Source organism: Syngnathus scovelli, unplaced genomic scaffold (genome assembly GCF_024217435.2).
Source record: "Syngnathus scovelli strain Florida unplaced genomic scaffold, RoL_Ssco_1.2 HiC_scaffold_27, whole genome shotgun sequence".
NCBI lineage: Eukaryota > Metazoa > Chordata > Actinopteri > Syngnathiformes > Syngnathidae > Syngnathus > Syngnathus scovelli.
In genome coordinates, this window is record NW_026061362.1 from 1,813,579 (window position 1) to 1,837,500 (window position 23,922).

The 23,922-nt window shown below is 56.7% G+C and overlaps 6 non-coding genes and 3 pseudogenes across 6 annotated transcripts; all 9 read left to right on the forward strand.

The window, feature by feature from the left end:
* The first annotated feature begins 1,200 nt into the window (after nt 1-1,200).
* LOC125993233 (5S ribosomal RNA) lies at nt 1,201-1,319 on the forward strand. Its single transcript, XR_007490074.1, has one exon. It is a non-coding gene; the product is annotated as a 5S ribosomal RNA (ribosomal RNA).
* Nucleotides 1,320-2,194: 875 nt separating this feature from the next.
* Nucleotides 2,195-2,313, forward strand: LOC125993192 (5S ribosomal RNA; annotated as a pseudogene).
* Nucleotides 2,314-6,368: 4,055 nt separating this feature from the next.
* LOC125993288 (5S ribosomal RNA) lies at nt 6,369-6,487 on the forward strand. Its single transcript, XR_007490117.1, has one exon. It is a non-coding gene; the product is annotated as a 5S ribosomal RNA (ribosomal RNA).
* Nucleotides 6,488-10,107: 3,620 nt separating this feature from the next.
* Nucleotides 10,108-10,226, forward strand: LOC125993245 (5S ribosomal RNA). The gene has a single exon (XR_007490076.1). It is a non-coding gene; the product is annotated as a 5S ribosomal RNA (ribosomal RNA).
* Nucleotides 10,227-11,105: 879 nt separating this feature from the next.
* On the forward strand, nt 11,106-11,224 carry LOC125993213 (5S ribosomal RNA; annotated as a pseudogene).
* An 842-nt stretch (nt 11,225-12,066) lies between these two features.
* On the forward strand, nt 12,067-12,185 carry LOC125993289 (5S ribosomal RNA). Its single transcript, XR_007490118.1, has one exon. It is a non-coding gene; the product is annotated as a 5S ribosomal RNA (ribosomal RNA).
* A 5,171-nt stretch (nt 12,186-17,356) lies between these two features.
* Nucleotides 17,357-17,475, forward strand: LOC125993255 (5S ribosomal RNA). Its single transcript, XR_007490085.1, has one exon. It is a non-coding gene; the product is annotated as a 5S ribosomal RNA (ribosomal RNA).
* Nucleotides 17,476-18,354: 879 nt separating this feature from the next.
* On the forward strand, nt 18,355-18,473 carry LOC125993193 (5S ribosomal RNA; annotated as a pseudogene).
* An 842-nt stretch (nt 18,474-19,315) lies between these two features.
* LOC125993280 (5S ribosomal RNA) lies at nt 19,316-19,434 on the forward strand. The gene has a single exon (XR_007490109.1). It is a non-coding gene; the product is annotated as a 5S ribosomal RNA (ribosomal RNA).
* Nucleotides 19,435-23,922: the final 4,488 nt, after the last annotated feature.

The following is a 23,922-nucleotide window of genomic DNA, read 5'->3' on the forward strand; positions in this document are numbered from 1 at the left end:
GCTGGAAGTCGAATGAGGCGCCGCGACCACCTCCGCGGTGCTTATAAACAGCCGATCCGCTCGGCGGGGGCTATTTTCGCCCACTTGGCTCGTGCGCACGGCCTCCCGGATGTGCCGGGCGGGTGCGCGAGCTCGCCGGCCGCTGGAAGTCGAATGAGGCGCCGCGACCACCTCCGGGGTGCTTATAAACAGCCGATCCGCTCGGCGGGGGCTATTTTCGGCCACTTGGCTCGTGCGCACGGCCTCCCGGATGTGCCGGGCGGGTGCGCGAGCTCGCCGGCCGCTGGAAGTCGAATGAGGCGCCCGACCACCTCCGCGGTGCTTATAAACAGCCGATCCGCTCGGCGGGGGCTATTTTCGGCCACTTGGCTCGTGCGCACGGCCTCCCGGATGTGCCGGGCGGGTGCGCGAGCTCGCCGGCCGCTGGAAGTCGAATGAGGCGCCGCGACCACCTCCGCGGTGCTTATAAACAGCCGATCCGCTCGGCGGGGGCTATTTTCGGCCACTTGGCTCGTGCGCACGGCCTCCCGGATGTGCCGGGCGGGTGCGCGAGCTCGCCGGCGGCTGGAAGTCCAATGAGGCGCCGCGATCTCCTCCGCGGTGCTTATAAAGTGCCGATCCGCTCGGCTTGGAGCTATTTCCGGCCTCCCGTTGGTGCCGGGCGGCGTGCGCGAGCTCGCCGGCCGCGATCTCCTCCGCGGTGCTTATAAACAGCAGCATGCGCACGGCCTCCCAGAATTTGAACACATTTCGTCAATAAATTTCGCATATTGAATTTTGAAGTTTAATATAATGCAACAATTGAGCTCGACTTATACAAAGGATATATCATAAAATCGTAAATTTCCGTCGAATTTTAGGGGGTCGACTTATACACCGAGTCGACCTGTACACCGGCAAATACGGTAAATACGATTAAATAAAATGATACGACTGGCATAAAAACAAATATAAACCACATAAAAATAAAAGTCACCATTACGTTGAATTATTGGGAGCACCGAGCTTGTTTCTCAGAAACGAGCCGGTCCCATCCAGGCGTAATCGGAGACAATGAAACCCGAAGTGGTTAAGGTTTGTCTTTTAATGCAGGATGCTTGGTCTCCATGTGCCGAAGCAGTTTTGAAGGCTTCATTGGCTCGCTCGCGAGTTTCAGGGGCGATTGTGTCTATAAAATGCAAAATGTTGGGTCACCTCACGGCTTACGGCCATACTACCCTGAGAACGCCCGATCTCGTCCGATCTCGGAAGCTAAGCAGGGTCGGGCCTGGTTAGTACTTGGATGGGAGACCGCCTGGGAATACCAGGTGCTGTAAGCTTTTTCTTTTTCTTATGTGCACTTCAATCGTTTAAGAAGCTATTTTTTACAACACCCATCACGAATGGCATCCGGAAACAGCAAGCCTAATTTAAACTCCGACATTGAAACTATAACACGAGTTTGAAAGCTATATTATGTGGTGACATCCACAGCATTGTAGTTAAATTTTTTACCGCTAGAGAGCAGACTATGTACAGTGAGCATGGCTCCCTGTGAACTCAAAGCAGCAGGCTTGACTTGTAAAAGAACCCAACACAACACTTCCATGAAGTAATTGTACTAAGTTCATTTTGTTTTTCCTTATTTAATCACTTCACTGGTTTCTTTTATATCAAACAAATTGTTTTAGGTTATTCACCTGACATGTTGATCCATCAGCTGATAAAGACGCGTCACCATCACATCTGTGACACTCTGATGAAGGCGGAAGAAACCGCCGAAACATGTCAGGTGAATAACCTAAAACAATTTGTTTGATATAAAAGAAACCAGTGAAGTGACTTCCATGAAGTGTTTTTAAACTTTTCAAGGCATTTATTTTGATTCAGCAAAATGCAGGTCGCAACGGCAAATTCGTGCTACCGCATAAAAAGCTGTCAATAACTTTTCATGATAGCCATGTTTCCAGAAAACACCAAAAGCCTTGGAAGAAAGCCTGTTTCGGCCCTGGTTGTAAAAAAAACAAAAAAAAAAAAACAAAAGGGAAGGGTGACCGTCCGGGAATACCAGGTGCTGAAAGCCTTTTTTTTTTTTTTTTTTCCCACGTCAATTGTGAAAGGAAACTTTTACCACAGCCATCAAGTCCCGCCGCTGCTTGGCATGGTTTCAGGGGCGATTGTGTCTATAAAATGAAAAATTCTGAGCGGTTTCACGGCTTACGGCAATACTACCCTGAGAGCGCCCGCTCTCGTCCGATCTCGGAGGCTAAGCAGGGTCGGGCCTGGTTAGTACTTGGATGGGAGACCGCCTGGGAATACCAGTTACCGTAAGCTTTTTTTTTTTTTTTTTTTTCTTATGTGCACTTCAATCGTTTAAGCCAAGAACTTTTTACAGCACCCATCACGAATGGCATTCGGAAACTGCAAGCCTAGTTTGAACTCCGACACTGAAACTACAACACGAGTTTAAAACCTACATTGTGTGGCGACAGCCATAGCATTGCAGTTCACGTTTTTACCGCTAGAGGACAGACTATGTACAGTGAATAAAGAGCATAGCTCCCTGTGAACTCAAAGCAGCAGTCTTTACTTGTAAAAGAACCCAGCACAACACATTGCGCTTCCATGTAGTGTTTTTACCTTTTTCATGACATTTATTTTGATACAGCCAAATGCAGGTTTTGTGCACTTCACTTTTCCGTTGGGCATTCGCGTAGAACCCTATTCCAGTTACGGCCAGATTCTTTTAGACTAGTGGTCCCCAAACTTTCTTGCGCCACGGACCGGCTACGCGTCAGAAATATTTTTGCGGACCTGCCTTTATATATATAAATAAACAATAAATCTATATAAATAAATACTACATTTATAATAAATATATATATCCATCCATCCATCCATCTTCTTCCGCTTATCCGGGGTCGGGTCGCGGGGGCAACAGCTTCAGGAGGGACTCCCAGACTTCCCTCTCCCCAGCCACTTCATCCAGCTCATCCCGGGGGATCCCAAGGCGTTCCCAGGCCAGCTGAGAGACATAGTCTCTCCAGCGCGTCCTGGGTCGTCCCCGGGGTCTCCTACCGGTGGGACATGCCCGGAACACCTCCCCAGGGAGGCGTCCAGGAGGCATCCTGATAAGATGCCCGAGCCACCTCATCTGGCTCCTCTCAACGTGGAGGAGTAGCGACTCTACTCCGAGTCTCTCCCGGATGACCGAGCTTCTCACCCTATCTCTAAGGGAGAGCCCGGACATCCTGCGGAGAAAACTCATTTCGGCCGCTTGTATCCGAGATCTCGTTCTTTCGGTCACGACCCATAGCTCGTGACCATAGGTGAGGGTAGGAGCGTAAATCGACCGGTAAATTGAGAGCTTTGCCTTTTGGCTCAGCTCTCTCTTCACCACAACGGACCGGTACAGGGTCCGCATTACTGCCGACGCTGCACCGATCCGCCTGTCGATCTCACGCTCCATCCTCCCCTCACTCGTGAACAAGACTCCAAGATACTTGAACTCCTCCACTTGGGGCAGGATCTCATCCCCGATCCGGAGAGGGCATTCCACCCTTTTCCGATCGAGGACCATGGACTCGGATTTGGAGGTGCTGACCCTCATCCCGACCGCTTCGCACTCGGCTGCGAACCGTTCCAGCGAGAGCTGGAGATCACGGCCTGAAGAAGCCAACAGCACCACGTCATCTGCAAAAAGCAGAGACGCGATGCTGAGGTCCCCAAACCGGACCCCCTCAACGCCTCGGCTGCGCCTAGAAATTCTGTCCATAAAAATTATGAACAGAATCGGTGACAAAGGGCAGCCTTGGCGGAGTCCAACCCTCACTGGGAACGAATCCGACTTACTGCCGGAAATGCGGACCAGACTCTGGCATCGGTGATACAGGGACCGAACCGCCCTTATCAGTTGGCTCGGCACCCCGTACTCCCGAAGCACCCTCCACAGAACCTCCCGAGGGACACGGTCGAACGCCTTCTCCAAGTCCACAAAACACATGTGGACTGGTTGGGCAAACTCCCATGCACCCTCGAGGATCCTGCCGAGGGTGTAGAGCTGGTCCACTGTTCCACGGCCAGGACGAAAGCCACACTGCTCCTCCTGAATCCGAGGTTCGACCTCCCGACGGACCCTCCTCTCCAGCACCCCTGAATAGACCTTACCAGGGAGGCTGAGGAGTGTGATTCCCCTGTAATTGGAACACACCCTCCGGTCCCCCTTCTTAAAGAGGGGAACCACCACCCCAGTCTGCCAATCCAGAGGCACTGTCCCCGATGTCCACGCAACGTTGTAGAGGCGTGTCAGCCATGACAGCCCCACAACATCCAGAGCCTTTAAGAACTCTGGGCGGATCTCATCCACCCCCGGGGCCTTGCCACCGAGGAGTTTTTTAACTACCTCAGTGACTTCGACCCCAGAGATTGGAGAATCCGCCTCAGAGTCTCTAGGCCCTGCTTCCTCAATGGAAGGCGTGTAGGTGGAATTGAGGAGGTCTTCGAAGTATTCTCCCCACCGACTCACGACGTCCCGAGTCGAGGTCAGCAGCACGCCATCCCCACTGTAAACAGTGTTGACGTTGCACTGCTTCCCCCTCCTGAGACGCCGGATGGTGGACCAGAATTTCCTCGAAGCCGTCCGAAAGTCATTCTCCATGGCCTCACCGAACTCCTCCCACGCCCGGGTTTTTGCCTCAGCAACCGCCGAAGCCGCGTTCCGCTTGGCCATCCGGTACCTGTCAGCTGCCTCCGGAGTCCCGCAGGCCAAAACGGCCCGATAGGACTCCTTCTTCAGCTTGACGGCATCCCTTACCGCCGGTGTCCACCAGCGGGTTCGGGGGTTGCCGCCACGACAGGCACCAACGACCTTACGGCCACAGCTCCGGTCGGCCGCCTCAACAATGGAGGCGCGGAACATGGTCCACTCAGACTCAATGTCCCCCGCCTCCCCCGGGACGTGGGAAAAGCTCTGCCGGAGGTGGGAGTTGAAGCTCTTCCTGACAGGAGATTCTGCCAGACGTTCCCAGCAGACCCTCACAGAGCGTTTGGGTCTGCCAGGTCGGACCGGCATCTTCCCCCACCATCGGAGCCAACCCACCACCAGGTGGTGATCAGTTGACAGCTCCGCCCCTCTCTTCACCCGAGTGTCCAAAACATGCGGCCGCAAATCCGATGACACGACTACAAAGTCGATCATCGAACTGCGGCCTAGGGTGTCCTGGTGCCAAGTGCACACATGGACACCCTTATGTTTGAACATGGTGTTCATTATTGAAAATCCGTGTCGAGCACAGAAGTCCAACAATAGAACACCGCTCGGGTTCAGATCAGGGGGGCCGTTCCTCCCAATCACGCCCTTCCAGGTCTCACTGTCATTGCCCACGTGAGCATTGAAGTCACCCAGTAGAACGATAGAGTCCCCAGAAGGAGCGCTCTCCAGCACTTCCTCCAGGGACCCCAAGAAGGGTGGGTACTCTGAGCTGCTGTTTGGTGCATAGACACAAACAACAGTCAGGACCCGTCCCCCCACCCGAAGGCGGAGGGAGGCTACCCTCTCGTTCACCGGGGTGAACCCCAATGTGCAGGCGCCCAGCCGGGGGGCAATAAGTATACCCACACCTGCTCGACGCCTCTCACCGTGGGCAACTCCAGAGTGGAAGAGAGTCCAGCCCCTCTCGAGAGGGCTTGTACCGGAACCCAAACTGTGTGTGGAGGCTAGTCCGACTATATCTAGTCGGAATCTTTCTGCCTCGCACACCAGCTCGGGCTCCTTTCCAGCCAGAGAGGTGACATTCCATGTCCCAAGAGCCAGCTTCTGCAGCCGGGGATCAGACCGCCAAGGTCCCCGCCTTTGGCTGCCGCCCAGCTCACATTGCACCCGACCCCTTCGGCCCCTCCCACAGGTGGTGAGCCCATGGGAAGGGGGACCCACGTTTCCATTTCGGGCTATGCCCGGCCGGGCCCCATGGGCGAAGGCCCGGCCACCAGACGCTCGCCTTCGAGCCCCGCCTCCAGGCCTGGCTCCAGAGGGAGGCCCCGGTGACCCGCGTCCGGGCGAGGGAAAACTAAGTCCATTTTAAATATATATATATATATAAATAGGATTAAATAAAATGATACGACTGGCATAAAAACAAATATAAACCACATAAAAATAAAAGTCACCATTACGTTGAATTATTGGGAGCACCGAGCTTGTTTCTCAGAAACGAGCCGGTCCCATCCAGGCGTAATCGGAGACAATGAAACCCGAAGTGGTTAAGGTTTGTCTTTTAATGCAGGATGCTTGGTCTCCATGTGCCGAAGCAGTTTTGAAGGCTTCATTGGCTTGCTCGCTAGTTTCAGGGGCGATTGTGTCTATAAAATGCAAAATGTTGGGTCACCTCACGGCTTACGGCCATACTACCCTGAGAACGCCTGATCTCGTCTTATCTCGGAAGCTAAGCAGGGTCGGGCCTGGTTAGTACTTGGATGGGAGACTGCCTGGGAATACCAGGTGCTGTAAGCTTTTTCTTTTTCTTATGTGCACTTCAAGCTCTTTTTTTTTTTTTTTTTTTCTTCTTATGTGCACTTCAATCGTTTAAGCCAAGACCTTTTTACAACACCCATCACGAATGGCATTCGGAAACTGCAAGCCTAGTTTGAACTCCGACACTGAAACTACAACACGAGTTCAAAACCTCTATGTACAGTGAATAAAGAGCATGGCTCCCTGTGAACTCAAAGCAGCAGTCTTTACTTGTAAAAGAACCCAGCACAACACATTGCGCTTCCATGTAGTGTTTTTACCTTTTTCATGACATTTATTTTGATACAGCCAAATGCAGGTTTTGTGCACTTCACTTTTCCGTTGGGCATTCGCGTAGAACCCTATTCCAGTTACGGCCAGATTCTTTTAGACTAGTGGTCCCCAACCTTTCTTGCGCCACGGACCGGCTACGCGTCAGAAATATTTTTGCGGACCTGCCTTTATATATATAAATAAACAATAAATCAATATAAATAAATACTACATTTATAATAAGTATATATACCGTATTTGCCGGTGTATTGGTCGACCTTTTTCGATCCAAAATCGACCGAAAAAAATCGACCTCGACTTATACACCGAGTCATAAAATTTAACTTCGTATTCATCGCTTCAAATGTGATGGTAACCAAGGCCGTTTCTCATGCATCTCATTGTGCGTTGCACTTAGAAAATTTGAACCGGGCGGCGTGCGCGAGTGCGCGGCCCGCTGGAAGTCGAATGAGGCGCCGCGACCACCTCCGCGGTGTTTATAAACCGCCGATCCGCTCGGCGGGGGCTATTTTCGGCCACTTGGCTCGTGCGCACGGCCTCCCGGATGTGCCGGGCGGGTGCGCGATCTCGCCGGCCGCTGGAAGTCGAATGAGGCGCCGCGACCACCTCCGCGGTGCTTATAAACAGCCGATCCGCTCGGCGGGGGCTATTTTCGGCCACTTGGCTCGTGCGCACGGCCTCCCGGATGTGCCGGGCGGGTGCGCGAGCTCGCCGGCCGCTGGAAGTCGAATGAGGCGCCGCGACCACCTCCGCGGTGCTTATAAACAGCCGATCCGCTCGGCGGGGGCTATTTTCGGCCACTTGGCTCGTGCGCACGGCCTCCCGGATGTGCCGGGCGGGTGCGCGAGCTCGCCGGCCGCTGGAAGTCGAATGAGGCGCCGCGACCACCTCCGCGGTGCTTATAAACAGCCGATCCGCTCGGCGGGGGCTATTTTCGGCCACTTGGCTCGTGCGCACGGCCTCCCGGATGTGCCGGGCGGGTGCGCGAGCTCGCCGGCCGCTGGAAGTCGAATGAGGCGCCCGACCACCTCCGCGGTGCTTATAAACAGCCGATCCGCTCGGCGGGGGCTATTTTCGGCCACTTGGCTCGTGCGCACGGCCTCCCGGATGTGCCGGGCGGGTGCGCGAGCTCGCCGACCGCTGTAAGTCGAATGAGGCGCCGCGACCACCTCCGCGGTGCTTATAAACAGCCGATCCGCTCGGCGGGGGCTATTTTCGGCCACTTGGCTCGTGCGCACGGCCTCCCGGATGTGCCGGGCGGGTGCGCGAGCTCGCCGGCCGCTGGAAGTCGAATGAGGCGCCGCGACCACCTCCGCGGTGCTTATAAACAGCCGATCCGCTCGGCGGGGGCTATTTTCGGCCACTTGGCTCGTGCGCACGGCCTCCCGGATGTGCCGGGCGGGTGCGCGAGCTCGCCGCCCGCCGGAAGTCGAATGAGGCGCCGCGACCACCTCCGCGGTGCTTATAAACAGCCGATCCGCTCGGCGGGGGCTATTTTCGGCCACTTGGCTCGTGCGCACGGCCTCCCGGATGTGCCGGGCGGGTGCGCGAGCTCGCCGGCCGCTGGAAGTCGAATGAGGCGCCGCGACCACCTCCGCGGTGCTTATAAACAGCCGATCCGCTCGGCGGGGGCTATTTTCGGCCACTTGGCTCGTGCGCACGGCCTCCCGGATGTGCCGGGCGGGTGCGCGAGCTCGCCGGCCGCTGGAAGTCGAATGAGGCGCCGCGACCACCTCCGCGGTGCTTATAAACAGCCGATCCGCTCGGCGGGGGCTATTTTCGGCCACTTGGCTCGTGCGCACGGCCTCCCGGATGTGCCGGGCGGGTGCGCGAGCTCGCCGACCGCTGTAAGTCGAATGAGGCGCCGCGACCACCTCCGCGGTGCTTATAAACAGCCGATCCGCTCGGCGGGGGCTATTTTCGGCCACTTGGCTCGTGCGCACGGCCTCCCGGATGTGCCGGGCGGGTGCGCGGGCTCGCCGGCCGCTGGAAGTCGAATGAGGCGCCGCGACCACCTCCGCGGTGCTTATAAAAAGCCGATCCGCTCGGCGGGGGCTATTTTCGGCCACTTGGCTCGTGCGCACGGCCTCCCGGATGTGCCGGGCGGGTGCGCGAGCTCGCCGGCCGCTGGAAGTCGAATGAGGCGCCGCGACCACCTCCGCGGTGCTTATAAACAGCCGATCCGCTCGGCGGGGGCTATTTTCGGCCACTTGGCTCGTGCGCACGGCCTCCCGGATGTGCCGGGCGGGTGCGCGAGCTCGCCGGCCGCTGGAAGTCGAATGAGGCGCCGCGACCACCTCCGCGGTGCTTATAAACAGCCGATCCGCTCGGCGGGGGCTATTTTCGGCCACTTGGCTCGTGCGCACGGCCTCCCGGATGTGCCGGGCGGGTGCGCGAGCTCGCCGGCCGCTGGAAGTCGAATGAGGCGCCCGACCACCTCCGCGGTGCTTATAAACAGCCGATCCGCTCGGCGGGGGCTATTTTCGGCCACTTGGCTCGTGCGCACGGCCTCCCGGATGTGCCGGGCGGGTGCGCGAGCTCGCCGGCCGCTGGAAGTCGAATGAGGCGCCGCGACCACCTCCGCGGTGCTTATAAACAGCCGATCCGCTCGGCGGGGGCTATTTTCGGCCACTTGGCTCGTGCGCACGGCCTCCCGGATGTGCCGGGCGGGTGCGCGAGCTCGCCGGCGGCTGGAAGTCCAATAAGGCGCCGCGATCTCCTCCGCGGTGCTTATAAAGTGCCGATCCGCTCGGCTTGGAGCTATTTCCGGCCTCCCGTTGGTGCCGGGCGGCGTGCGCGAGCTCGCCGGCCGCGATCTCCTCCGCGGTGCTTATAAACAGCAGCATGCGCACGGCCTCCCAGAATTTGAACACATTTCGTCAATAAATTTCGCATATTGAATTTTGAAGTTTAATATAATGCAACAATTGAGCTCGACTTAAACAAAGGATATATCATAAAATCGTAAATTTCCGTCGAATTTTAGGGGGTCGACTTATACACCGAGTCGACCTGTACACCGGCAAATACGGTAAATACGATTAAATAAAATGATACGACTGGCATAAAAACAAATATAAACCACATAAAAATAAAAGTCACCATTACGTTGAATTATTGGGAGCACCGAGCTTGTTTCTCAGAAACGAGCCGGTCCCATCCAGGCGTAATCGGAGACAATGAAACCCGAAGTGGTTAAGGTTTGTCTTTTAATGCAGGATGCTTGGTCTCCATGTGCCGAAGCAGTTTTGAAGGCTTCATTGGCTCGCTCGCTAGTTTCAGGGGCGATTGTGTCTATAAAATGCAAAATGTTGGGTCACCTCACGGCTTACGGCCATACTACCCTGAGAACGCCCGATCTCGTCCGATCTCGGAAGCTAAGCAGGGTCGGGCCTGGTTAGTACTTGGATGGGAGACCGCCTGGGAATACCAGGTGCTGTAAGCTTTTTCTTTTTCTTATGTGCACTTCAATCGTTTAAGAAGCAATTTTTTACAACACCCATCACGAATGGCATCCGGAAACAGCAAGCCTAATTTAAACTCCGACATTGAAACTATAACACGAGTTTGAAAGCTATATTATGTGGTGACATCCACAGCATTGTAGTTAAATTTTTTACCGCTAGAGAGCAGACTATGTACAGTGAGCATGGCTCCCTGTGAACTCAAAGCAGCAGGCTTGACTTGTAAAAGAACCCAACACAACACTTCCATGAAGTAATTGTACTAAGTTCATTTTGTTTTTCCTTATTTAATCACTTCACTGGTTTCTTTTATATCAAACAAATTGTTTTAGGTTATTCACCTGACATGTTGATCCATCAGCTGATAAAGACGCGTCACCATCACATCTGTGACACTCTGATGAAGGCGGAAGAAACCGCCGAAACATGTCAGGTGAATAACCTAAAACAATTTGTTTGATATAAAAGAAACCAGTGAAGTGACTTCCATGAAGTGTTTTTAAACTTTTCAAGGCATTTATTTTGATTCAGCAAAATGCAGGTCGCAACGGCAAATTCGTGCTACCGCATAAAAAGCTGTCAATAACTTTTCATGATAGCCATGTTTCCAGAAAACACCAAAAGCCTTGGAAGAAAGCCTGTTTCGGCCCTGGTTGTAAAAAAAACAAAAAAAAAAAAACAAAAGGGAAGGGTGACCGTCCGGGAATACCAGGTGCTGAAAGCCTTTTTTTTTTTTTTTTTTTTTCCCCACGTCAATTGTGAAAGGAAACTTTTACCACAGCCATCAAGTCCCGCCGCTGCTTGGCATGGTTTCAGGGGCGATTGTGTCTATAAAATGAAAAATTCTGAGCGGTCTCACGGCTTACGGCAATACTACCCTGAGAGCGCCCGCTCTCGTCCGACCTCGGAGGCTAAGCAGGGTCGGGCCTGGTTAGTACTTGGATGGGAGACCGCCTGGGAATACCATTTACCGTAAGCTTTTTTTTTTTTTTTTTTTTCTTATGTGCACTTCAATCGTTTAAGCCAAGAACTTTTTACAGCACCCATCACGAATGGCATTCGGAAACTGCAAGCCTAGTTTGAACTCCGACACTGAAACTACAACACGAGTTTAAAACCTACATTGTGTGGCGACAGCCATAGCATTGCAGTTCACGTTTTTACCGCTAGAGGACAGACTATGTACAGTGAATAAAGAGCATGGCTCCCTGTGAACTCAAAGCAGCAGTCTTTACTTGTAAAAGAACCCAGCACAACACATTGCGCTTCCATGTAGTGTTTTTACCTTTTTCATGACATTTATTTTGATACAGCCAAATGCAGGTTTTGTGCACTTCACTTTTCCGTTGGGCATTCGCGTAGAACCCTATTCCAGTTACGGCCAGATTCTTTTAGACTAGTGGTCCCCAAACTTTCTTGCGCCACGGACCGGCTACGCGTCAGAAATATTTTTGCGGACCTGCCTTTATATATATAAATAAACAATAAATCTATACAAATAAATACTACATTTATAATAAATATATATAAATAGGATTAAATAAAATGATACGACTGGCATAAAAACAAATATAAACCACATAAAAATAAAAGTCACCATTACGTTGAATTATTGGGAGCACCGAGCTTGTTTCTCAGAAACGAGCCGGTCCCATCCAGGCGTAATCGGAGACAATGAAACCCGAAGTGGTTAAGGTTTGTCTTTTAATGCAGGATGCTTGGTCTCCATGTGCCGAAGCAGTTTTGAAGGCTTCATTGGCTTGCTCGCTAGTTTCAGGGGCGATTGTGTCTATAAAATGCAAAATGTTGGGTCACCTCACGGCTTACGGCCATACTACCCTGAGAACGCCTGATCTCGTCTTATCTCGGAAGCTAAGCAGGGTCGGGCCTGGTTAGTACTTGGATGGGAGACTGCCTGGGAATACCAGGTGCTGTAAGCTTTTTCTTTTTCTTATGTGCACTTCAAGCTCTTTTTTTTTTTTTTTTTTCTTCTTATGTGCACTTCAATCGTTTAAGCCAAGACCTTTTTACAACACCCATCACGAATGGCATTCGGAAACTGCAAGCCTAGTTTGAACTCCGACACTGAAACTACAACAAGAGTTCAAAACCTCTATGTACAGTGAATAAAGAGCATGGCTCCCTGTGAACTCAAAGCAGCAGTCTTTACTTGTAAAAGAACCCAGCACAACACATTGCGCTTCCATGTAGTGTTTTTACCTTTTTCATGACATTTATTTTGATACAGCCAAATGCAGGTTTTGTGCACTTCACTTTTCCGTTGGGCATTCGCGTAGAACCCTATTCCAGTTACGGCCAGATTCTTTTAGACTAGTGGTCCCCAACCTTTCTTGCGCCACGGACCGGCTACGCGTCAGAAATATTTTTGCGGACCTGCCTTTATATATATAAATAAACAATAAATCAATATAAATAAATACTACATTTATAATAAGTATATATACCGTATTTGCCGGTGTATTGGTCGACCTTTTTCGATCCAAAATCGACCGAAAAAAATCGACCTCGACTTATACACCGAGTCATAAAATTTAACTTCGTATTCATCGCTTCAAATGTGATGGTAACCAAGGCCGTTTCTCATGCATCTCATTGTGCGTTGCACTTAGAAAATTTGAACCGGGCGGCGTGCGCGAGTGCGCGGCCCGCTGGAAGTCGAATGAGGCGCCGCGACCACCTCCGCGGTGTTTATAAACCGCCGATCCGCTCGGCGGGGGCTATTTTCGGCCACTTGGCTCGTGCGCACGGCCTCCCGGATGTGCCGGGCGGGTGCGCGATCTCGCCGGCCGCTGGAAGTCGAATGAGGCGCCGCGACCACCTCCGCGGTGCTTATAAACAGCCGATCCGCTCGGCGGGGGCTATTTTCGGCCACTTGGCTCGTGCGCACGGCCTCCCGGATGTGCCGGGCGGGTGCGCGAGCTCGCCGGCCGCTGGAAGTCGAATGAGGCGCCGCGACCACCTCCGCGGTGCTTATAAACAGCCGATCCGCTCGGCGGGGGCTATTTTCGGCCACTTGGCTCGTGCGCACGGCCTCCCGGATGTGCCGGGCGGGTGCGCGAGCTCGCCGGCCGCTGGAAGTCGAATGAGGCGCCGCGACCACCTCCGCGGTGCTTATAAACAGCCGATCCGCTCGGCGGGGGCTATTTTCGGCCACTTGGCTCGTGCGCACGGCCTCCCGGATGTGCCGGGCGGGTGCGCGAGCTCGCCGACCGCTGTAAGTCGAATGAGGCGCCGCGACCACCTCCGCGGTGCTTATAAACAGCCGATCCGCTCGGCGGGGGCTATTTTCGGCCACTTGGCTCGTGCGCACGGCCTCCCGGATGTGCCGGGCGGGTGCGCGAGCTCGCCGGCCGCTGGAAGTCGAATGAGGCGCCGCGACCACCTCCGCGGTGCTTATAAACAGCCGATCCGCTCGGCGGGGGCTATTTTCGGCCACTTGGCTTGTGCGCACGGCCTCCCGGATGTGCCGGGCGGGTGCGCGAGCTCGCCGGCCGCTGGAAGTCGAATGAGGCGCCGCGACCACCTCCGCGGTGCTTATAAACAGCCGATCCGCTCGGCGGGGGCTATTTTCGGCCACTTGGCTCGTGCGCACGGCCTCCCGGATGTGCCGGGCGGGTGCGCGAGCTCGCCGGCCGCTGGAAGTCGAATGAGGCGCCGCGACCACCTCCGCGGTGCTTATAAACAGCCGATCCGCTCGGCGGGGGCTATTTTCGGCCACTTGGCTCGTGCGCACGGCCTCCCGGATGTGCCGGGCGGGTGCGCGAGCTCGCCGGCCGCTGGAAGTCGAATGAGGCGCCGCGACCACCTCCGCGGTGCTTATAAACAGCCGATCCGCTCGGCGGGGGCTATTTTCGGCCACTTGGCTTGTGCGCACGGCCTCCCGGATGTGCCGGGCGGGTGCGCGAGCTCGCCGGCCGCTGGAAGTCGAATGAGGCGCCGCGACCACCTCCGCGGTGCTTATAAACAGCCGATCCGCTCGGCGGGGGCTATTTTCGGCCACTTGGCTCGTGCGCACGGCCTCCCGGATGTGCCGGGCGGGTGCGCGGGCTCGCCGGCCGCTGGAAGTCGAATGAGGCGCCGCGACCACCTCCTCGGTGCTTATAAACAGCCGATCCGCTCGGCGGGGGCTATTTTCGGCCACTTGGCTCGTGCGCACGGCCTCCCGGATGTGCCGGGCGGGTGCGCGAGCTCGCCGGCCGCTGGAAGTCGAATGAGGCGCCGCGACCACCTCCGCGGTGCTTATAAACAGCCGATCCGCTCGGCGGGGGCTATTTTCGGCCACTTGGCTCGTGCGCACGGCCTCCCGGATGTGCCGGGCGGGTGCGCGAGCTCGCCGGCCGCTTGAAGTCGAATGAGGCGCCGCGACCACCTCCGCGGTGCTTATAAACAGCCGATCCGCTCGGCGGGGGCTATTTTCGGCCACTTGGCTCGTGCGCACGGCCTCCCGGATGTGCCGGGCGGGTGCGCGAGCTCGCCGGCCGCTGGAAGTCGAATGAGGCGCCGCGACCACCTCCGCGGTGCTTATAAACAGCCGATCCGCTCGGCGGGGGCTGTTTTCGGCCACTTGGCTCGTGCGCACGGCCTCCCGGATGTGCCGGGCGGGTGCGCGAGCTCGCCGGCCGCTGGAAGTCGAATGAGGCGCCGCGACCACCTCCGCGGTGCTTATAAACAGCCGATCCGCTCGGCCGGGGCTATTTTCGGCCACTTGGCTCGTGCGCACGGCCTCCCGGATGTGCCGGGCGGGTGCGCGAGCTCGCCGCCCGCCGGAAGTCGAATGAGGCGCCGCGACCACCTCCGCGGTGCTTATAAACAGCCGATCCGCTCGGCGGGGGCTATTTTCGGCCACTTGGCTCGTGCGCACGGCCTCCCGGATGTGCCGGTCGGGTGCGCGAGCTCGCCGGCCGCTGGAAGTCGAATGAGGCGCCGCGACCACCTCCGCGGTGCTTATAAACAGCCGATCCGCTCGGCGGGGGCTATTTTCGGCCACTTGGCTCGTGCGCACGGCCTCCCGGATGTGCCGGGCGGGTGCGCGAGCTCGCTGGCCGCTGGAAGTCGAATGAGGCGCCGCGACCACCTCCGCGGTGCTTATAAACAGCCGATCCGCTCGGCGGGGGCTATTTTCGGCCACTTGGCTCGTGCGCACGGCCTCCCGGATGTGCCGGGCGGGTGCGCGAGCTCGCCGGCCGCTGGAAGTCGAATGAGGCGCCGCGACCACCTCCGCGGTGCTTATAAACAGCCGATCCGCTCGGCGGGGGCTATTTTCGGCCACTTGGCTCGTGCGCACGGCCTCCCGGATGTGCCGGGCGGGTGCGCGAGCTCGCCGGCCGCTGGAAGTCGAATGAGGCGCCGCGACCACCTCCGCGGTGCTTATAAACAGCCGATCCGCTCGGCGGGGGCTATTTTCGGCCACTTGGCTCGTGCGCACGGCCTCCCGGATGTGCCGGGCGGGTGCGCGAGCTCGCCGGCCGCTGGAAGTCGAATGAGGCGCCGCGACCACCTCCGCGGTGCTTATAAACAGCCGATCCGCTCGGCGGGGGCTATTTTCGGCCACTTGGCTCGTGCGCACGGCCTCCCGGATGTGCCGGGCGGGTGCGCGAGCTCGCCGGCCGCTGGAAGTCGAATGAGGCGCCGCGACCACCTCCGCGGTGCTTATAAACAGCCGATCCGCTCGGCGGGGGCTATTTTCGGCCACTTGGCTCGTGCGCACGGCCTCCCGGATGTGCCGGGCGGGTGCGCGGGCTCGCCGGCCGCTGGAAGTCGAATGAGGCGCCGCGACCACCTCCGCGGTGCTTATAAACAGCCGATCCGCTCGGCGGGGGCTATTTTCGGCCACTTGGCTCGTGCGCACGGCCTCCCGGATGTGCCGGGCGGGTGCGCGAGCTCGCCGGCCGCTGGAAGTCGAATGAGGCGCCGCGACCACCTCCGCGGTGCTTATAAACAGCCGATCCGCTCGGCGGGGGCTATTTTCGCCCACTTGGCTCGTGCGCACGGCCTCCCGGATGTGCCGGGCGGGTGCGCGAGCTCGCCGGCCGCTGGAAGTCGAATGAGGCGCCGCGACCACCTCCGCGGTGCTTATAAACAGCCGATCCGCTCGGCGGGGGCTATTTTCGGCCACTTGGCTCGTGCGCACGGCCTCCCGGATGTGCCGGGCGGGTGCGCGAGCTCGCCGGCCGCTGGAAGTCGAATGAGGCGCCCGACCACCTCCGCGGTGCTTATAAACAGCCGATCCGCTCGGCGGGGGCTATTTTCGGCCACTTGGCTCGTGCGCACGGCCTCCCGGATGTGCCGGGCGGGTGCGCGAGCTCGCCGGCCGCTGGAAGTCGAATGAGGCGCCGCGACCACCTCCGCGGTGCTTATAAACAGCCGATCCGCTCGGCGGGGGCTATTTTCGGCCACTTGGCTCGTGCGCACGGCCTCCCGGATGTGCCGGGCGGGTGCGCGAGCTCGCCGGCGGCTGGAAGTCCAATGAGGCGCCGCGATCTCCTCCGCGGTGCTTATAAAGTGCCGATCCGCTCGGCTTGGAGCTATTTCCGGCCTCCCGTTGGTGCCGGGCGGCGTGCGCGAGCTCGCCGGCCGCGATCTCCTCCGCGGTGCTTATAAACAGCAGCATGCGCACGGCCTCCCAGAATTTGAACACATTTCGTCAATAAATTTCGCATATTGAATTTTGAAGTTTAATATAATGCAACAATTGAGCTCGACTTATACAAAGGATATATCATAAAATCGTAAATTTCCGTCGAATTTTAGGGGGTCGACTTATACACCGAGTCGACCTGTACACCGGCAAATACGGTAAATACGATTAAATAAAATGATACGACTGGCATAAAAACAAATATAAACCACATAAAAATAAAAGTCACCATTACGTTGAATTATTGGGAGCACCGAGCTTGTTTCTCAGAAACGAGCCGGTCCCATCCAGGCGTAATCGGAGACAATGAAACCCGAAGTGGTTAAGGTTTGTCTTTTAATGCAGGATGCTTGGTCTCCATGTGCCGAAGCAGTTTTGAAGGCTTCATTGGCTCGCTCGCTAGTTTCAGGGGCGATTGTGTCTATAAAATGCAAAATGTTGGGTCACCTCACGGCTTACGGCCATACTACCCTGAGAACGCCCGATCTCGTCCGATCTCGGAAGCTAAGCAGGGTCGGGCCTGGTTAGTACTTGGATGGGAGACCGCCTGGGAATACCAGGTGCTGTAAGCTTTTTCTTTTTCTTATGTGCACTTCAATCGTTTAAGAAGCTATTTTTTACAACACCCATCACGAATGGCATCCGGAAACAGCAAGCCTAATTTAAACTCCGACATTGAAACTATAACACGAGTTTGAAAGCTACGTATATTATGTGGTGACATCCACAGCATTGTAGTTAAATTTTTTACCGCTAGAGAGCAGACTATGTACAGTGAGCATGGCTCCCTGTGAACTCAAAGCAGCAGGCTTGACTTGTAAAAGAACCCAACACAACACTTCCATGAAGTAATTGTACTAAGTTCATTTTGTTTTTCCTTATTTAATCACTTCACTGGTTTCTTTTATATCAAACAAATTGTTTTAGGTTATTCACCTGACATGTTGATCCATCAGCTGATAAAGACGCGTCACCATCACATCTGTGACACTCTGATGAAGGCGGAAGAAACCGCCGAAACATGTCAGGTGAATAACCTAAAACAATTTGTTTGATATAAAAGAAACCAGTGAAGTGACTTCCATGAAGTGTTTTTAAACTTTTCAAGGCATTTATTTTGATTCAGCAAAATGCAGGTCGCAACGGCAAATTCGTGCTACCGCATAAAAAGCTGTCAATAACTTTTCATGATAGCCATGTTTCCAGAAAACACCAAAAGCCTTGGAAGAAAGCCTGTTTCGGCCCTGGTTGTAAAAAAAACAAAAAAAAAAAAACAAAAGGGAAGGGTGACCGTCCGGGAATACCAGGTGCTGAAAGCCTTTTTTTTTTTTTTTTTTCCCACGTCAATTGTGAAAGGAAACTTTTACCACAGCCATCAAGTCCCGCCGCTGCTTGGCATGGTTTCAGGGGCGATTGTGTCTATAAAATGAAAAATTCTGAGCGGTTTCACGGCTTACGGCAATACTACCCTGAGAGCGCCCGCTCTCGTCCGATCTCGGAGGCTAAGCAGGGTCGGGCCTGGTTAGTACTTGGATGGGAGACCGCCTGGGAATACCAGTTACCGTAAGCTTTTTTTTTTTTTTTTTTTTCTTATGTGCACTTCAATCGTTTAAGCCAAGAACTTTTTACAGCACCCATCACGAATGGCATTCGGAAACTGCAAGCCTAGTTTGAACTCCGACACTGAAACTACAACACGAGTTTAAAACCTACATTGTGTGGCGACAGCCATAGCATTGCAGTTCACGTTTTTACCGCTAGAGGACAGACTATGTACAGTGAATAAAGAGCATGGCTCCCTGTGAACTCAAAGCAGCAGTCTTTACTTGTAAAAGAACCCAGCACAACACATTGCGCTTCCATGTAGTGTTTTTACCTTTTTCATGACATTTATTTTGATACAGCCAAATGCAGGTTTTGTGCACTTCACTTTTCCGTTGGGCATTCGCGTAGAACCCTATTCCAGTTACGGCCAGATTCTTTTAGACTAGTGGTCCCCAAACTTTCTTGCGCCACGGACCGGCTACGCGTCAGAAATATTTTTGCGGACCTGCCTTTATATATATAAATAAACAATAAATCTATATAAATAAATACTACATTTATAATAAATATATATAAATAGGATTAAATAAAATGATACGACTGGCATAAAAACAAATATAAACCACATAAAAATAAAAGTCACCATTACGTTGAATTATTGGGAGCACCGAGCTTGTTTCTCAGAAACGAGCCGGTCCCATCCAGGCGTAATCGGAGACAATGAAACCCGAAGTGGTTAAGGTTTGTCTTTTAATGCAGGATGCTTGGTCTCCATGTGCCGAAGCAGTTTTGAAGGCTTCATTGGCTTGCTCGCTAGTTTCAGGGGCGATTGTGTCTATAAAATGCAAAATGTTGGGTCACCTCACGGCTTACGGCCATACCACCCTGAGAACGCCTGATCTCGTCTTATCTCGGAAGCTAAGCAGGGTCGGGCCTGGTTAGTACTTGGATGGGAGACTGCCTGGGAATACCAGGTGCTGTAAGCTTTTTCTTTTTCTTATGTGCACTTCAAGCTCTTTTTTTTTTTTTTTTCTTCTTATGTGCACTTCAATCGTTTAAGCCAAGACCTTTTTACAACACCCATCACGAATGGCATTCGGAAACTGCAAGCCTAGTTTGAACTCCGACACTGAAACTACAACACGAGTTCAAAACCTCTATGTACAGTGAATAAAGAGCATGGCTCCCTGTGAACTCAAAGCAGCAGTCTTTACTTGTAAAAGAACCCAGCACAACACATTGCGCTTCCATGTAGTGTTTTTACCTTTTTCATGACATTTATTTTGATACAGCCAAATGCAGGTTTTGTGCACTTCACTTTTCCGTTGGGCATTCGCGTAGAACCCTATTCCAGTTACGGCCAGATTCTTTTAGACTAGTGGTCCCCAACCTTTCTTGCGCCACGGACCGGCTATGCGTCAGAAATATTTTTGCGGACCTGCCTTTATATATATAAATAAACAATAAATCAATATAAATAAATACTACATTTATAATAAGTATATATACCGTATTTGCCGGTGTATTGGTCGACCTTTTTCGATCCAAAATCGACCGAAAAAAATCGACCTCGACTTATACACCGAGTCATAAAATTTAACTTCGTATTCATCGCTTCAAATGTGATGGTAACCAAGGCCGTTTCTCATGCATCTCATTGTGCGTTGCACTTAGAAAATTTGAACCGGGCGGCGTGCGCGAGTGCGCGGCCCGCTGGAAGTCGAATGAGGCGCCGCGACCACCTCCGCGGTGTTTATAAACCGCCGATCCGCTCGGCGGGGGCTATTTTCGGCCACTTGGCTCGTGCGCACGGCCTCCCGGATGTGCCGGGCGGGTGCGCGATCTCGCCGGCCGCTGGAAGTCGAATGAGGCGCCGCGACCACCTCCGCGGTGCTTATAAACAGCCGATCCGCTCGGCGGGGGCTATTTTCGGCCACTTGGCTCGTGCGCACGGCCTCCCGGATGTGCCGGGCGGGTGCGCGAGCTCGCCGGCCGCTGGAAGTCGAATGAGGCGCCGCGACCACCTCCGCGGTGCTTATAAACAGCCGATCCGCTCGGCGGGGGCTATTTTCGGCCACTTGGCTCGTGCGCACGGCCTCCCGGATGTGCCGGGCGGGTGCGCGAGCTCGCCGGCCGCTGGAAGTCGAATGAGGCGCCGCGACCACCTCCGCGGTGCTTATAAACAGCCGATCCGCTCGGCGGGGGCTATTTTCGGCCACTTGGCTCGTGCGCACGGCCTCCCGGATGTGCCGGGCGGGTGCGCGAGCTCGCCGACCGCTGTAAGTCGAATGAGGCGCCGCGACCACCTCCGCGGTGCTTATAAACAGCCGATCCGCTCGGCGGGGGCTATTTTCGGCCACTTGGCTCGTGCGCACGGCCTCCCGGATGTGCCGGGCGGGTGCGCGAGCTCGCCGGCCGCTGGAAGTCGAATGAGGCGCCGCGACCACCTCCGCGGTGCTTATAAACAGCCGATCCGCTCGGCGGGGGCTATTTTCGGCCACTTGGCTCGTGCGCACGGCCTCCCGGATGTGCCGGGCGGGTGCGCGAGCTCGCCGCCCGCCGGAAGTCGAATGAGGCGCCGCGACCACCTCCGCGGTGCTTATAAACAGCCGATCCGCTCGGCGGGGGCTATTTTCGGCCACTTGGCTCGTGCGCACGGCCTCCCGGATGTGCCGGGCGGGTGCGCGAGCTCGCCGGCCGCTGGAAGTCGAATGAGGCGCCGCGACCACCTCCGCGGTGCTTATAAACAGCCGATCCGCTCGGCGGGGGCTATTTTCGGCCACTTGGCTCGTGCGCACGGCCTCCCGGATGTGCCGGGCGGGTGCGCGAGCTCGCCGGCCGCTGGAAGTCGAATGAGGCGCCGCGACCACCTCCGCGGTGCTTATAAACAGCCGATCCGCTCGGCGGGGGCTATTTTCGGCCACTTGGCTTGTGCGCACGGCCTCCCGGATGTGCCGGGCGGGTGCGCGAGCTCGCCGGCCGCTGGAAGTCGAATGAGGCGCCGCGACCACCTCCGCGGTGCTTATAAACAGCCGATCCGCTCGGCGGGGGCTATTTTCGGCCACTTGGCTCGTGCGCACGGCCTCCCGGATGTGCCGGGCGGGTGCGCGGGCTCGCCGGCCGCTGGAAGTCGAATGAGGCGCCGCGACCACCTCCTCGGTGCTTATAAACAGCCGATCCGCTCGGCGGGGGCTATTTTCGGCCACTTGGCTCGTGCGCACGGCCTCCCGGATATGCCGGGCGGGTGCGCGAGCTCGCCGGCCGCTGGAAGTCGAATGAGGCGCCGCGACCACCTCCGCGGTGCTTATAAACAGCCGATCCGCTCGGCGGGGGCTATTTTCGGCCACTTGGCTCGTGCGCACGGCCTCCCGGATGTGCCGGGCGGGTGCGCGAGCTCGCCGGCCGCTGGAAGTCGAATGAGGCGCCGCGACCACCTCCGCGGTGCTTATAAACAGCCGATCCGCTCGGCGGGGGCTATTTTCGGCCACTTGGCTCGTGCGCACGGCCTCCCGGATGTGCCGGGCGGGTGCGCGAGCTCGCCGCCCGCCGGAAGTCGAATGAGGCGCCGCGACCACCTCCGCGGTGCTTATAAACAGCCGATCCGCTCGGCGGGGGCTATTTTCGGCCACTTGGCTCGTGCGCACGGCCTCCAGGATGTGCCGGGCGGGTGCGCGATCTCGCCGGCCGCTGGAAGTCGAATGAGGCGCCGTGACCACCTCCGCGGTGCTTATAAACCGCCGATCCGCTCGGCGGGGGCTATTTTCGGCCACTTGGCTCGTGCGCACGGCCTCCCGGATGTGCCGGGCGGGTGCGCGAGCTCGCCGGCCGCTGGAAGTCGAATGAGGCGCCGCGACCACCTCCGCGGTGCTTATAAACAGCCGATCCGCTCGGCGGGGGCTATTTTCGGCCACTTGGCTCGTGCGCACGGCCTCCCGGATGTGCCGGGCGTGTGCGCGAGCTCGCCGGCCGCTTGAAGTCGAATGAGGCGCCGCGACCACCTCCGCGGTGCTTATAAACAGCCGATCCGCTCGGCGGGGGCTATTTTCGGCCACTTGGCTCGTGCGCACGGCCTCCCGGATGTGCCGGGCGGGTGCGCGAGCTCGCCGGCCGCTGGAAGTCGAATGAGGCGCCGCGACCACCTCCGCGGTGCTTATAAACAGCCGATCCGCTCGGCGGGGGCTGTTTTCGGCCACTTGGCTCGTGCGCACGGCCTCCCGGATGTGCCGGGCGGGTGCGCGAGCTCGCCGGCCGCTGGAAGTCGAATGAGGCGCCGCGACCACCTCCGCGGTGCTTATAAACAGCCGATCCGCTCGGCCGGGGCTATTTTCGGCCACTTGGCTCGTGCGCACGGCCTCCCGGATGTGCCGGGCGGGTGCGCGAGCTCGCCGCCCGCCGGAAGTCGAATGAGGCGCCGCGACCACCTCCGCGGTGCTTATAAACAGCCGATCCGCTCGGCGGGGGCTATTTTCGGCCACTTGGCTCGTGCGCACGGCCTCCCGGATGTGCCGGTCGGGTGCGCGAGCTCGCCGGCCGCTGGAAGTCGAATGAGGCGCCGCGACCACCTCCGCGGTGCTTATAAACAGCCGATCCGCTCGGAGGGGGCTATTTTCGGCCACTTGGCTCGTGCGCACGGCCTCCCGGATGTGCCGGGCGGGTGCGCGAGCTCGCTGGCCGCTGGAAGTCGAATGAGGCGCCGCGACCACCTCCGCGGTGCTTATAAACAGCCGATCCGCTCGGCGGGGGCTATTTTCGGCCACTTGGCTCGTGCGCACGGCCTCCCGGATGTGCCGGGCGGGTGCGCGAGCTCGCCGGCCGCTGGAAGTCGAATGAGGCGCCGCGACCACCTCCGCGGTGCTTATAAACAGCCGATCCGCTCGGCGGGGGCTATTTTCGGCCACTTGGCTCGTGCGCACGGCCTCCCGGATGTGCCGGGCGGGTGCGCGAGCTCGCCGGCCGCTGGAAGTCGAATGAGGCGCCGCGACCACCTCCGCGGTGCTTATAAACAGCCGATCCGCTCGGCGGGGGCTATTTTCGGCCACTTGGCTCGTGCGCACGGCCTCCCGGATGTGCCGGGCGGGTGCGCGAGCTCGCCGGCCGCTGGAAGTCGAATGAGGCGCCGCGACCACCTCCGCGGTGCTTATAAACAGCCGATCCGCTCGGCGGGGGCTATTTTCGGCCACTTGGCTCGTGCGCACGGCTTCCCGGATGTGCCGGGCGGGTGCGCGAGCTCGCCGGCCGCTGGAAGTCGAATGAGGCGCCGCGACCACCTCCGCGGTGCTTATAAACAGCCGATCCGCTCGGCGGGGGCTATTTTCGGCCACTTGGCTCGTGCGCACGGCCTCCCGGATGTGCCGGGCGGGTGCCCGGGCTCGCCGGCCGCTGGAAGTCGAATGAGGCGCCGCGACCACCTCCGCGGTGCTTATAAAAAGCCGATCCGCTCGGCGGGGGCTATTTTCGGCCACTTGGCTCGTGCG